This window comes from Crotalus tigris, unplaced genomic scaffold (genome assembly GCF_016545835.1).
Source record: "Crotalus tigris isolate CLP2741 ecotype Arizona unplaced genomic scaffold, ASM1654583v1 scf7180000017666.27876245, whole genome shotgun sequence".
Lineage (NCBI taxonomy): Eukaryota > Metazoa > Chordata > Lepidosauria > Squamata > Viperidae > Crotalus > Crotalus tigris.
In genome coordinates, this window is record NW_024096551.1 from 505,601 (window position 1) to 517,885 (window position 12,285).

A 12,285-nucleotide genomic window follows, 5' to 3' on the forward strand; every position below is an offset into this window, starting at 1 on the left:
TCTGCAAATTTGATGAGTTCCCCATCTATCCCTTCATCCAAATCGTTGATGAAGATGTTGAAGAGTACTGGGCCCAGAACAGAGCCCTGGGGCACCCCACTACACACTTCCCTCCATATAGATGCAGTTCCATTGAGGACCACTCGCTGAGTACGGCCGGTCAGCCAGCTACGGATCCATCTGGTGGTGGTTCTGTCTACCCCACATTTTTCTATCTTGTCAAGTAGTAGGTTGTGATCTACTTGGTGCCTTGGTAAGGCCACACTTGGAATACTGCATCCAGTTTTGGTCACCACGATGTAAAAAAGATGTTGAGACTCTAGAAAGAGTACAGAGAAGAGCAACAAAGATGATTAGGGGACTGGAGGCTAAAACATATAAGGAACGGTTGCGAGAATTGGGTATGTCTAGTTTAACGAAGAGAAGGACAAGGGGGGACATGATAGCAGTATTCCAATATCTCAGGGGCTGCCATAAAGAAGAGGGAATTAAGCTATTTTCCAAAGCACCTGAAGGCAGGACAAGAAGCAACGGGTGGAAACTAATCAAGGAGAGAAGCAACCTAGAACTAAGGAGAAACTTCCTGACAGTGAGAACAATTAATCAGTGGAACAGCTTGCCTCCAGAAGCAGTAAATGCTCCAACACTGGAAGTTTTTAAGAAGAGACTGGACAGCCATTTGTCCGAAATGGTGTAGGGTTTCCTGCCCGAGCAGGGGGTTGGACTAGATGACCTCCAAGGTCCCTTCCAACTTTACTATTATTATTATTATTATTATTATTATTATTATTATTATTATTATTATTATTATTATTATTACTTTATCAAATGCCTTACTGAAGTCCAAGTAAATTATGTCCACAGCATTCCTCTGATCCACTAATTTTGTCACTTGGTCAAAGAATGCAATAAGATTTGTCTGGCATGATCTATTTTTGACAAACCCATGTTGGCTTTTAGTAATGACTTTGTTTGCCTCTAGGTGTTCGTTGATTCGTTGTTTGATTATCTTTTCCAGGATCTTCCCAGGTATTGAGGTCAGGCTGATAGGTCTGTAATTTCCTGGATCCATTTTTTTTCCTTTTTTGAGGATGGGAACTACATCAGCTCTTTTCCAGTCCTCTGGTAGTTCCCCTGTGTTCCAGGATCTTTGAAAAATATAGTTCAGTGGCTCCGATATCACATCTGCCAGTTCCTTGAGAACTCTGGGGTGTAATCCATCTGGTCCTGGCGATTTGAACTCATCTAGGCTGGACAGGTGCTCACTAACCATTTTCTTGCCTATCTTAACTTGTGTTTCTGTTTTGTTTTTTATGGCACTATTTTTGATAGGTTGGTCTGTTTTTTCCCTTTGTGTAAAGACAGATGCAAAAAATGAGTTAAATAGTTCTGCTTTCTCCCTGTTGCTTGTCACCTTCTTGCCACTTCCACCCACTAATGGACCAATCATTTCCTTCACTTTTTTCTTGTTTTTTACATGTTGAAAGAAGCTTTTTTTGTTATTTTTGACTTTGGTCGCAAGCCTTAGTTCATTTTGAGCCTTGGCTTTCTTCACTTCATCTTTGCAGGCTCGGGCTATTTGCTGATATTCTGACTTAGTTATGTTCCCCTCTTTCCACTTTCTATACTTGTCCTTTTTATCTTTCAATTTGTCAGAGAGTTCTTTATGCAGCCATGCTGGTTTCTTTTGAGAGCTGTTGTTTTTCCTCTTTGTTGGTATTGTGCTAGACTGTGCTTTTATTATCTCATTTTTCAAAATTTCCCAAGCTTCTTGAGTTGTTTTCCCCTTGAGGATTCTCATCCATGGAATCCTTCCCAAGCCCTCTCTAAGTTTATTGAAATTAGCTCTCTTGAAGTCTAAGACTCTAGTTTGACTGTGTTCTATTGCTTGTGCTTCTATAATGTTGAATTCTAATATTGCATGATCACTTCCTCCCAGGGTTCCTATGGCTTCAACACCTTCTATCATTTCATCTCTGTTAGTGAGAATTAGATCCAAAATGGCTAATCCCCTAGTTCCCTTCTCTACTTTTTGGGAGACAAAGTTGTCTGCTAGGTTTGCCAGGAACCTGTTTGATCTTCCACTTGGTGCGGAGTTTGTCTCCCAGTTGATGTCAGGGTAGTTAAAGTCCCCCATTACTATTGTGATGTGCTTCCTACATACCTTAGTTAGCTGACTAGCAAAAAGTTCATCTATTTCCTCTGTTTGGTTGGGTGGTCTGTAGTATACACCTATGGCAATGTCATTCCCCCCCCCTTTTATATTGACCCAAATGCATTCAAGACAGTTTTTATCATTGTTGTACTCTATTTCTGTGGAGATGTAGTTATTTCTTATATAGAGAGCAACTCCACCTCCTCTTTTATTTGGTCTGTTTCTTTTAAATAATTTAAATCCCTCTAGCTGTGTGTTCCATGTGTGGGTTTCATCCCACCATGTTTCCGTAATGGCAACAATATCGTATCTGCCCTCATTAACCTGAATTTCTAGTTCACCCTGTTTGCTGTTCATACTCTGTGCATTGGTGTATAAACATTTGAGTCCTTTGTGGGTGGCCCTGTGTTTCCTTTCTACATAACCTGTGTGGTGCCTGAGTTCCCCTATTGTCTTACCACCTATTTGGTTAGTGCACTTTATGTGGCACTCGCTATTAGAGGCTTAATTTTGCTTGATAGCAAGGTTGGTATTCTTGTCCACACACACATCTATGCTACATGCACTGATAGCCCTATAGTTTTTAAATTGCCGGGGACAGGGTTGTTCCGTATCAATTAACTCCCTGTCCCCGCTGTTTAGTTTAAATTTCCCTCCAGAAAATCTGTGAATTTATAGCCGAGTAACTCAGTCCCTTTTTTTGATGGATGCAAACCATCTCTTTTGTACATCTTTTGATTGGACCAGCTACTGACATCGTGACTAATATATCCAAAGCCTTCCCCTTTACACCACTCCTTTAGCCACATATTGAATTGTGCTATGCGCTGGCCTTTTCCGTTTTGCTCCTTATACACTGGTAAAACCTCTGAGAAAGTAAGCCTACAGCCTATTCTGCTAAGTTCCTTCCCCAAGCTCTGGAAATCATTCTGCACAGAGAGTACATCTTTTTGGGACAGATCATTAGTGCCAAGATGTACAATAACCTCCACATCACAGTCCTTTCTGCCATTCTTGATTATTTTAGAAATACTATAAGGCTAAACTTCTTTTTCATATGGAACGTTGGCCCAGTTCATGAATGATTAGTTTGTAATATTTCTTGAAATAAACTTTCTCTATTATAAGATAGTTAAGCTATAGAAGTGATATTGTGAGCAGGGCCCATGAATGCAGGTTGTATTTGTGTAGAGTTTTTTAGCAGCTATTACGTATATATGTATGATATTGTACAGTTAGGTTGTGATTCTGTGAATCAACTTGAAATCTCAGATATGAGTTCTTGTCATGGTCCAGAAAATGCAGGATACTGATTTCCTTCTTAATTAGACTCTAGCAGGAACTCCAGGCAGGTTTTGCATTTTTATTAATTATGTTTGCTTACATTTGATTTTTAATTGTTTGCTTCTATCTTAGATTGTTAAGTATAGCAAGTAGGTAGGACGATAAGTAGGTAAATGAATGAATGAAACAATCTAGTTTTGAAAAGGTCTGTGGAAACTTAATATAATAATTATGCTGGATGAATAAAAAAATTGAAAATGAATTTGTAAAAATCAAATCAAAGAATTAACAATAACTGCAGAAATAGTTAAAAATCAAGTGAAAAAGGTGAAAACTGGAGTTTTCCTGGAAATGATTGATTGCATGGCTCAAATATTTGAGTAGTTTATATGCAGTTATGGCTAAACAGCTTAATGAAGTATTGCATAAAGCAGAAGTCACCAACTTTTCTCAGTTGGCAAACTGGAGGGAAAGGGAGGGAGAAGCATTTTACATGCGTGTGTGTGTGCATGTGCATGGGGCCGCACGCATGCGTGAGATGCAAACGGCAGGGCTAGCACCCGCATGATACTAGCCCTGCCTCATTCTTGCATTTTTCATACCCTGTGGCATGGCAACCTCCTGTTTTTGCATCCTGAGGCATGGCAGGGTCCAGTTTTTGTGCCCCGAGGTGTGGCGGTGGCCCATTTTTGTGCTTCACAGCGTATAGTCCTGTTTTCGCACCCACAGCTGTGGCACTAGCACAAATGGGGGGGTGCGTGCACACAGGCGCGCACTGGCCAGCCTGTCCGCAGCCCACTGGCATAAAGAATATATTGGTGACTGATTAATAACTGGCAAAACCTATTTAAAACTAATTTTAAAAGACTCAGGGAAAGGGACAACTAATAGGTCACTAACATGCTTGCATACAATCCAGGGCATTATGGCACATAACATCCAAGATTATTTAAAAGAGAATAATATCTTTCCAGTAGAACAGAAAGAAAATAAAAAGAAAAGCATAGGTACAAATGACCAACTTCTGATTCATAATTTGTTTAAAGAATTGCAAAGCCACTCTTTCCCAAGATGGCTGCTATATGGTAAGAGGCTTTTTTTTTTTACTGATGATCTGCTTCTTTTTGCTGCCCAAGCTAGTTCTTTGGCAGTGGGGCTCCCTGAATTTTAATAGGAGCACTCAGGAATGACTGAAGACAATTTTTGTACAGCCACGGACTCATTTGGTAAGGGGAATCTTGAAGAGTCCAGTTGCCTCTGAAAGTAGTTGGAAAGTTACTGATTGAATCTATCCTCCTGTCAGCAGTTTTGTTTTTTTAAGAATACCTGGGTTCTTAACTTCCACTTTTTTTATTTATTGTTTTACTTTGTTTTTTGCTCTCAGTTGAATGCTGATTTATTTCAGCCCCTTACTAGACTGTTTTTTTTCTTTTTCTTTGATTTGTGTTGTTCTGAATAACCTTTTTCTCCCTATAAGAAAGCAAGGTGCGTTTCTGGATGACATGCTTTCATTTAATTTACATTAATATTGGATGCTCAACAGGATTTTTGTACTTTTTGAATTTCAAAATGCTTTTGAATTTTTCTTTTAAACTTGGATTGAAATATCCAGAAAATATCTCCCCCCCCCCTTCTGCTTCATTGTTCTTTGTTTTTGATCAAATTATACAAAGTAAAATCTATCAGATTACAGACAAACAACTGTGGCTAAAATCTAAAAAAATACTTTTGAGTAGCATGCAGCTTTTAGTTGAAAGTTTTTTTTAAAAAAGTTTGATAAGATGATAATAGCCAAGGAAAATATGCAGAGGCATGTAGCTCTGGATAAAGATTCACAAAAGAATTCTGATCTGAAAGTCACAGTCCAAAAAGATATCCCCATAGCCAGAGAACTATGCATCTCTTTGAAATTCAAACCTGCATATCCTTACAATATTTAGAGTCTGAATGAGTGACATTCTTTTTTCCTACAAAGTCTGAGGGAGATTGGAAAATGGATTTGCTACACTTAACTGAAAGCCACTGTGTTAGAGAATTTTAATTTCTCTGTTGGTGAAAAATAAATCAGAAGCTCTCACAGTTGATTGCATTTAGCTGATTCAAAATAACTTCTTTATATTTATATCAAAATATTTACAATACCATACATCCTTCTTTACAGCAACATAGCTTAATGAAGACTTCTTACAGAGAGATACAGAGACAAACCTGAGACTGAAAATTCAGCTTCTAACTCAATACCTTTTGCACAGACTCAGTAGCACTTTCTTCACATTGGCTGAGTTATCACATGACTCTTCCTGCTCATGAATATTCCAACACTCCTCCCTTCATGACAGGAAGAGACATCAGACCTATTGACTTAATACATTCTCCATAGTGAACACTACCCAATGGTTTAGTCATCATGTCTGCCAAATTATCTTCAGAACAATGATGTAAACTAATCAATTTTCCTTCTACAGCTTCCCTGACATTACAATACTTTATGTTTACTTCTGTTCTCCACCCTGTCACCAGTTGCCATTTTTATACAGGCAGCATTGTCTTCAAATACCTTTACAGATTCTTTTACATTAATATTTAAATCTTGCAACAATTGTACATATCATGTTACTTCAGAACACAATTCAGATAAAGCAATAAACTCTGCTTCCGCTATTGAAATAGCAACAGTTGTTTGTTTTCTGGACTTCCATCCAATCATAGTCCTTCCAAACAATATTATAATCCCAGAATTTGATTTCCTTGTGTTTATGTCATTTTATGTCACTATCGACATGACACTTTAATTTCAATTCCTCAGTAATCTGTATTTGAAGACCCAAATTTATAGTTCCCTTTAAATATCTGAGAATCCTTTTTACACCCATCCAATGTAACTTTGTAGGTGCTGCAGTAAAACGACTCAAAATGTTTACTGCGCAAGCTATGTCTGGTCTGGACCACTGTGACAGATATAACAAACTCCCTATTGCTGAGTGATATATCTCTTGATCACAGGTTTCACCTTTGTCCGCACTTAAACTATTATAAAAATCCGTACTCATGGGTGTGGGAGCAGTATTGCAGTCTTTCATATTATATTTCTCCAATAACTGCTCAATTTTTCTCCTTTGACTGAGAATATAACCATCTTTTTCATTTTTCTGTATCTTTACACCAAGATAATTTTTTTATTTCTCCTAGATTCTTTAATTCAAATTTCTTTCCTAATTTATCAGCAAATTCCTTGACTTGTGATGCATCCTTTGTGATGAAGCAAAGATCATGCACAAATGATAACAGTAGACAATTCCTTCCTTGTAACTGTCCAGTATATATACAATTATCAGCTTTGCAACTCTTAAATCCAAGACCCTTTAAAGCAGTATCTAAACAGATATTCCAGTTTCTGGCTGACTGCTTCAGCCCACAAATAGCCTTGTTTAATTTATATACCATGTTAGGTTTTGCAATTTCATATCCTGGTGCTTGGATCATATAAATTTCTTCCTCTAACTCAACATTGAGGAATGCAGTTGTGATATCAAAGTGCCAGATTTTATGCTTATATGCCGCTGCCAACGCCAGTGCTAATCTTATACTCTCACTTTTCACAGTTGGCGCAAATACTTCATCGTAATGCACATTCTTTAATTGTGAAAAACCTTGTGCCACTAACCTGGCCTTATACTGTATATCATTATTTGGCAATACCTTTTTCTTATATACCCACTTACAACCCACAGCTTTGGTTCCCTGTGGCAAAGTCACTGATTTAAATACTTCATGGTCTCCCATGGATTTCATCTCTTTATCCATGGCCTCCTTCCATCTTTCTTGTTCAGCTTTTGGTAATGCCAACACCTCTTTATAACTTCTTGGCTCATACCATACATTGCAAACCTTTACCTTGCTGGCAGAATATCTGTCAGGCAGAATTCCTTTGTTACATCGCTCTGACCTACGTGGTATTAACTGTTCCTGTGTCTGAAGTCTAGCTGGCTTCATGTCTTGTTCAGCCTCTCCTCCCTGAACATTGACATATTTAATAATCATTTTTCCATCATTAGATGAGTTATTGTTGTTAAATAGATCACCGTCATTAAGTGATAAATACCCAGAATTTGCATTAATTCTGTCCCAATTTTGTTCTGCAAAATTAGCAGACCTTGAAATTACAATTCTTTTACTTCCATCGCTAAAGCGATATCCTTTTGACCCTGGCTTATAGCCCACAAACCTGAGCTTTCTTGCCTTTTGCTGTCCCTTTCTTCTGATTGCTTTCGGAATATGTACCCATGCAGTACTTCCAAAAATTTTCAAATGTGCCAGTGATGGCTTTCTCCCATATATGGAGTATTATTAATGGAGGAACTCCACAGCTTGTTAACTATATAATTGGCAGTCAAGATGGCTTCTCCCCAATATGACCTGCTTATACCAGAATCCTCTAATAATGAATCTTTCATTGTTTGCAAAACACCATTCCTTCTTTCAGCTACACCGTTCTCTGCTGCTGTGTAAGGATTTGTACGTCTGTGTCTTATCCCCAACTGCCCCAACCATTGTTGGAATTTAGTTGACATAAATTCAGTACCTCTGTCAGTTTGCAACTGACACACTTGTTGTCTGTACCTTCTCTCTACAAAACTTACCCACTATTTGAATTGTTGTAGCACTTCTGTCTTACCTCTAAGCAAGTAGCAAAATGAATACCTGCTATAATCATCAACAATTACCAGTGCATATTTTGCTCCTCCCAAACTGGCTTGCATGGACTAGCTTTAGAGCTGTTTTTGTTTGTCTTGTGCTATATTTACTAAATGGGAATGCTTTGACTTCGATGCTTTGCATACTGCCCAGTCCAAATATGTTTTGCATCCCTTCAAATTTAGCCCTTCTGCAAACTCTTGCATTTGTTGCAAAACTTTAAAGCTTGCATGGCCAAGTCTTCTATGTAGAAGATGAACACACGAATCATGCTCTGCAACATTCTTAAATATATGGGAACATTGAACCTTTCGTCCCTGCAATACATATAGATTATCTTCCTTTATGCCTTCTGCACAAATATTCCCATTCCTTTTGATGAGACACTTCCCATTTACAAAAATAATTTCAAAACCTTGTTTGTCTAAATTAGACACACTTAACAAATTATGTTCCATCTCAGGTACACAAAGCACATTGGTAAACTTTGATTCCAAATATGGAATTTTTACATTGCCTCTTCCGATGACTTTTGCTTTCTGGACATTTGCCAAAGCCACAGCTTCTTGTGCTACTGGAACAAACCTGCAAAATAATTCAGAGTCATTAACAATTGTTTGACTTGCCCCACTATCTATTAGCCATTTGTCTCTGTTGTTGCTATAGCAAACTTTTGCAACACCAAAATGTTCCTTTTGCAAATCAGTCTTTTTTGCTTGCACAAATGTCCTTCGCTGCAAATTGTTCCTCTGCAAACAGTTCCTTTTCAGATGTGTCTTTGCTCCACAAATGTAGCAATTCTTTTCTTGTTGAGCCCTCTGCTTGCAAAATGTTTCTTCTTCAGAGACTCGCAGTGTGGATCCCCTCCTCAGGAATTTCACCTCCTGTGGCTGCTTCTAAAATGTTGCTTTTCTTCTTCATTATTAAACATGCCTTTAAAGCCTCAAAATTTAAGTCTTGCTCTTCTTTACACCCAAATATCGCAGAAACTGTGTCCCAGGTTTTATCTAAACTGTTCAACACCAATAAAACCTTCTGGGACTCAGGGAATTTAATCCCACGTTGTTCTAAGTCCAAAAATAAACTTTGCATTTTATTTAAATGCTGTTCCACAGATTCACCTGGTTGCAAACAGGCCCTGTAAAGTTTTCTTGACAATTGCACTATATTGCATGCAGAAACATTCACATGCACAGCTCTCAACTTCAACCAAATCTCCTTTGCAGTCTTTAAAATTGCAACATTTAGAAATTGTTCATCATCTAAATTCAAGATGAGATAAGCCATTGCTTGATCATGACTTTTCTGATCAGCAGCTGCAAACACTTGTGGTGGATTTTCTACGATATACCACCGCTCTTTTGCTTTCAGCAAACATTCCATTTTAGCAGCCCACATAATGTAATTCTTCTGGCCCAAATGAGGCACAGAGCTTTCCTTAAATTCCATTGCAGCTATTCTGCTAATTCTGCCTTGTTCTTATACTTTCTAAATACAGGCAATTTCTTCCAGCTTTAAATTACAATGCAGTCCTTAGTAAGCTCTGGGCCCATAACCTGTTAGAGAATTTTAATTTCTCTGTTGGTGAAAAATAAATCAGAAGCTCTCACAGTTGACTGCATTTGGCTGATTCAAAATAACTTCTTTATATTTATATCAAAATATTTACAGTACCATACATTCTTCTTTACAGCAACATAGCTTAATGAAGACTTCTTACAGAGAGATACAGAGACAAACCTGAGACTGAAAATTCAGCTTCTAACTCAATATCTTTTGCACAGACTCAGTAGCACTTTCTTCACATTGGCTGACTGAGTTACCACATGACTCTTCCTGCTCATGAATATTCCAACACACTGCTATTTGGACTTTGTTGTGAGAATAGACCCACTGTGGAAACTGAATCTATTATATTTAATTAGACAACAATTGATAAGAAGTGACATTAAGAAACAAATTTTCATATTTGATCCAGGATGAATTACGTTTAACTTTTGGGATGATTTGGAATATATAAGATGCTGTGGCAAATTTTCTACAAATGGATTACAATAACAGTTTGTTAACAGAGAGTTATGAAACCGTAATCTTGTCATTATTATTATTATTATTATTATTATTAACTACTTTGTCATTAACATAATACTATACTATAATATAGTATATAGACAATCACCAAAATGATTCAGTTGAACATATGTAAAAATGATCATGTGCCAGTAACGAAAAATTGATAAAATTTAATGTTAAAAAAATGATGAGAACATAGAGTTGAAAAAGTAGTCATGAAGTTAAAATGGGCAATGGGCAAGGTAAAATACTAAGAGATTTTGAAATGCAAATTACTAATGTCTTGGCTCATAACACACAAGATTTAATTGTGGTTGTAAAGAAGAAAGTTTGAATAATTGATGTGTGAATAACAGAATAGAATTGGAGAAGGTCACAAATTATCAAGATCTAAAAATTGAAATTGAAAGATTATGGCATAAACCAGCAATGGTGGTCCCAGTAGTTATCGGCACACTGGATACCACATCAAAAAATATTGCATGGCCCTTGGAAAATACATACATTAATAATATTTCAGTTGGTCAATACAAAAGACCATACTGCTTGGATTCACACATGCTACTCCAATACATTATATATCTTAGGTTCTTGGGAAGTACTTGATGTGTATGAAGGCGAAACCCAGTTAAAGAACTGGCAGTTGTTATTTCAGATTGCAGTGTAGATAATAATAGTAACAACTTTGAATTCAATTTCATTGTTAATATTAGATCAAATAAGTTGGTTATAGGGAAGAGTGTTAATCATATTTGTATATGCTTTGAGTTCTTACTTGATGATGCTCTCTATTCTGTCTCTATGTTATATGGACAAAATGCTTTTTTTTTTTTTGGTAGATTGGAATACATCTTTCCATATCTACATATTGTCAGTGGTGGGATTCAGCTGGTTCGTACCAATTTGGCAGAACCGGTAGCTTATTTTTTGTTGCCCAGGCCCAGAACGGACTTCTGCAAGCGGCATCCACACAGAAAACCAGTTGTTTACATATTTGAATCCCACCACTGCATATTGGACACAAGAGAAAGTTCCAGTTAATTTGTTTGTTTGTATAGGTAGTCCTCAATTGATGAACAGATGTTTACCAACCATATGGCCTGTAAAACACTTCTGTCACAAAATTTCATGCCACACCTGCAGTTTGGACATTTGGAAAAAGCTCATCTTTACAACTGACTGCAGGGTCTTGCAGTCCCATGACTATAATTTGCAACCTTTTTTGCTCACTTCCAGCAAAAAAAACCTCCACTCATTTGGAAGAATGGGTTCACACTTAGATTGTAGTATTTGTTTAATGATCATGGAGTCACTTAACAATCATGATGATTCATTTAACAACCATCATTACAAAATGTAAATCAGGTCTGGTTCTAAGAGTATCTCATTTTACAACTGTAATGATTTATGTCTGGAAATGAGTCTCCGTTGTAGTTGTAAATCAAAAATTACCTGTAGTGTTTTAATGCTGCATTTTAAATGTAAAGACAATCCTTGCCTTAGGCTTCCAATTAAAAATCTATGACACATTAGAAAGCAGGAAGAATATGTTGATAAGAGCAGTGTCCTATTTCACTGATTTACTGAACAAGTCCTCCCAAAGCCACTGAGAGCATATTTGAATTTTGACTGTAAATTCTAATAGGTTCAGATTGTAAGATAAAGTATACAATATTTTGCAGGCTAAGGGTCACATTTGGTCTTTTTGATATCACACATCCCAAAATACGGTTGGGGCCAGAATAAGAAAGTACAATTTTATTTCCTTTTCCTTTAATGAAAGTTAAATATTGTTAATATTATTATTCACTGGTTATATATTTAATTATTTTCACTTTTAATTGCATTAATTACATCACATTATAATCTGGAAATAATCTTTGGAGTTCTTTGAGGCCCTATCAAAGCCTTTTGAAATCTACTGAGGGAAGATTTCTTCTGTTGTGAGAAGAATTGCACCTGGAAACACACTGACAGCTACTGCAGCCCACAGAGCAGTGGTGTTACATATGCTGACTAACACCAGTTACAACCCATGCAGCTACATTCTGCATCAACTGAAGTTTTCAGATGATTTT

At 37.1% G+C, this 12,285-nt stretch overlaps 1 protein-coding gene across 6 annotated transcripts in view; it reads left to right on the forward strand.

The window, feature by feature from the left end:
• Positions 1-12,285, forward strand: part of ULK4 (unc-51 like kinase 4) — a 168,798-nt gene that overhangs the window by 16,117 nt on the left and 140,396 nt on the right. The gene's annotated exons all lie outside the window — the stretch shown is intronic.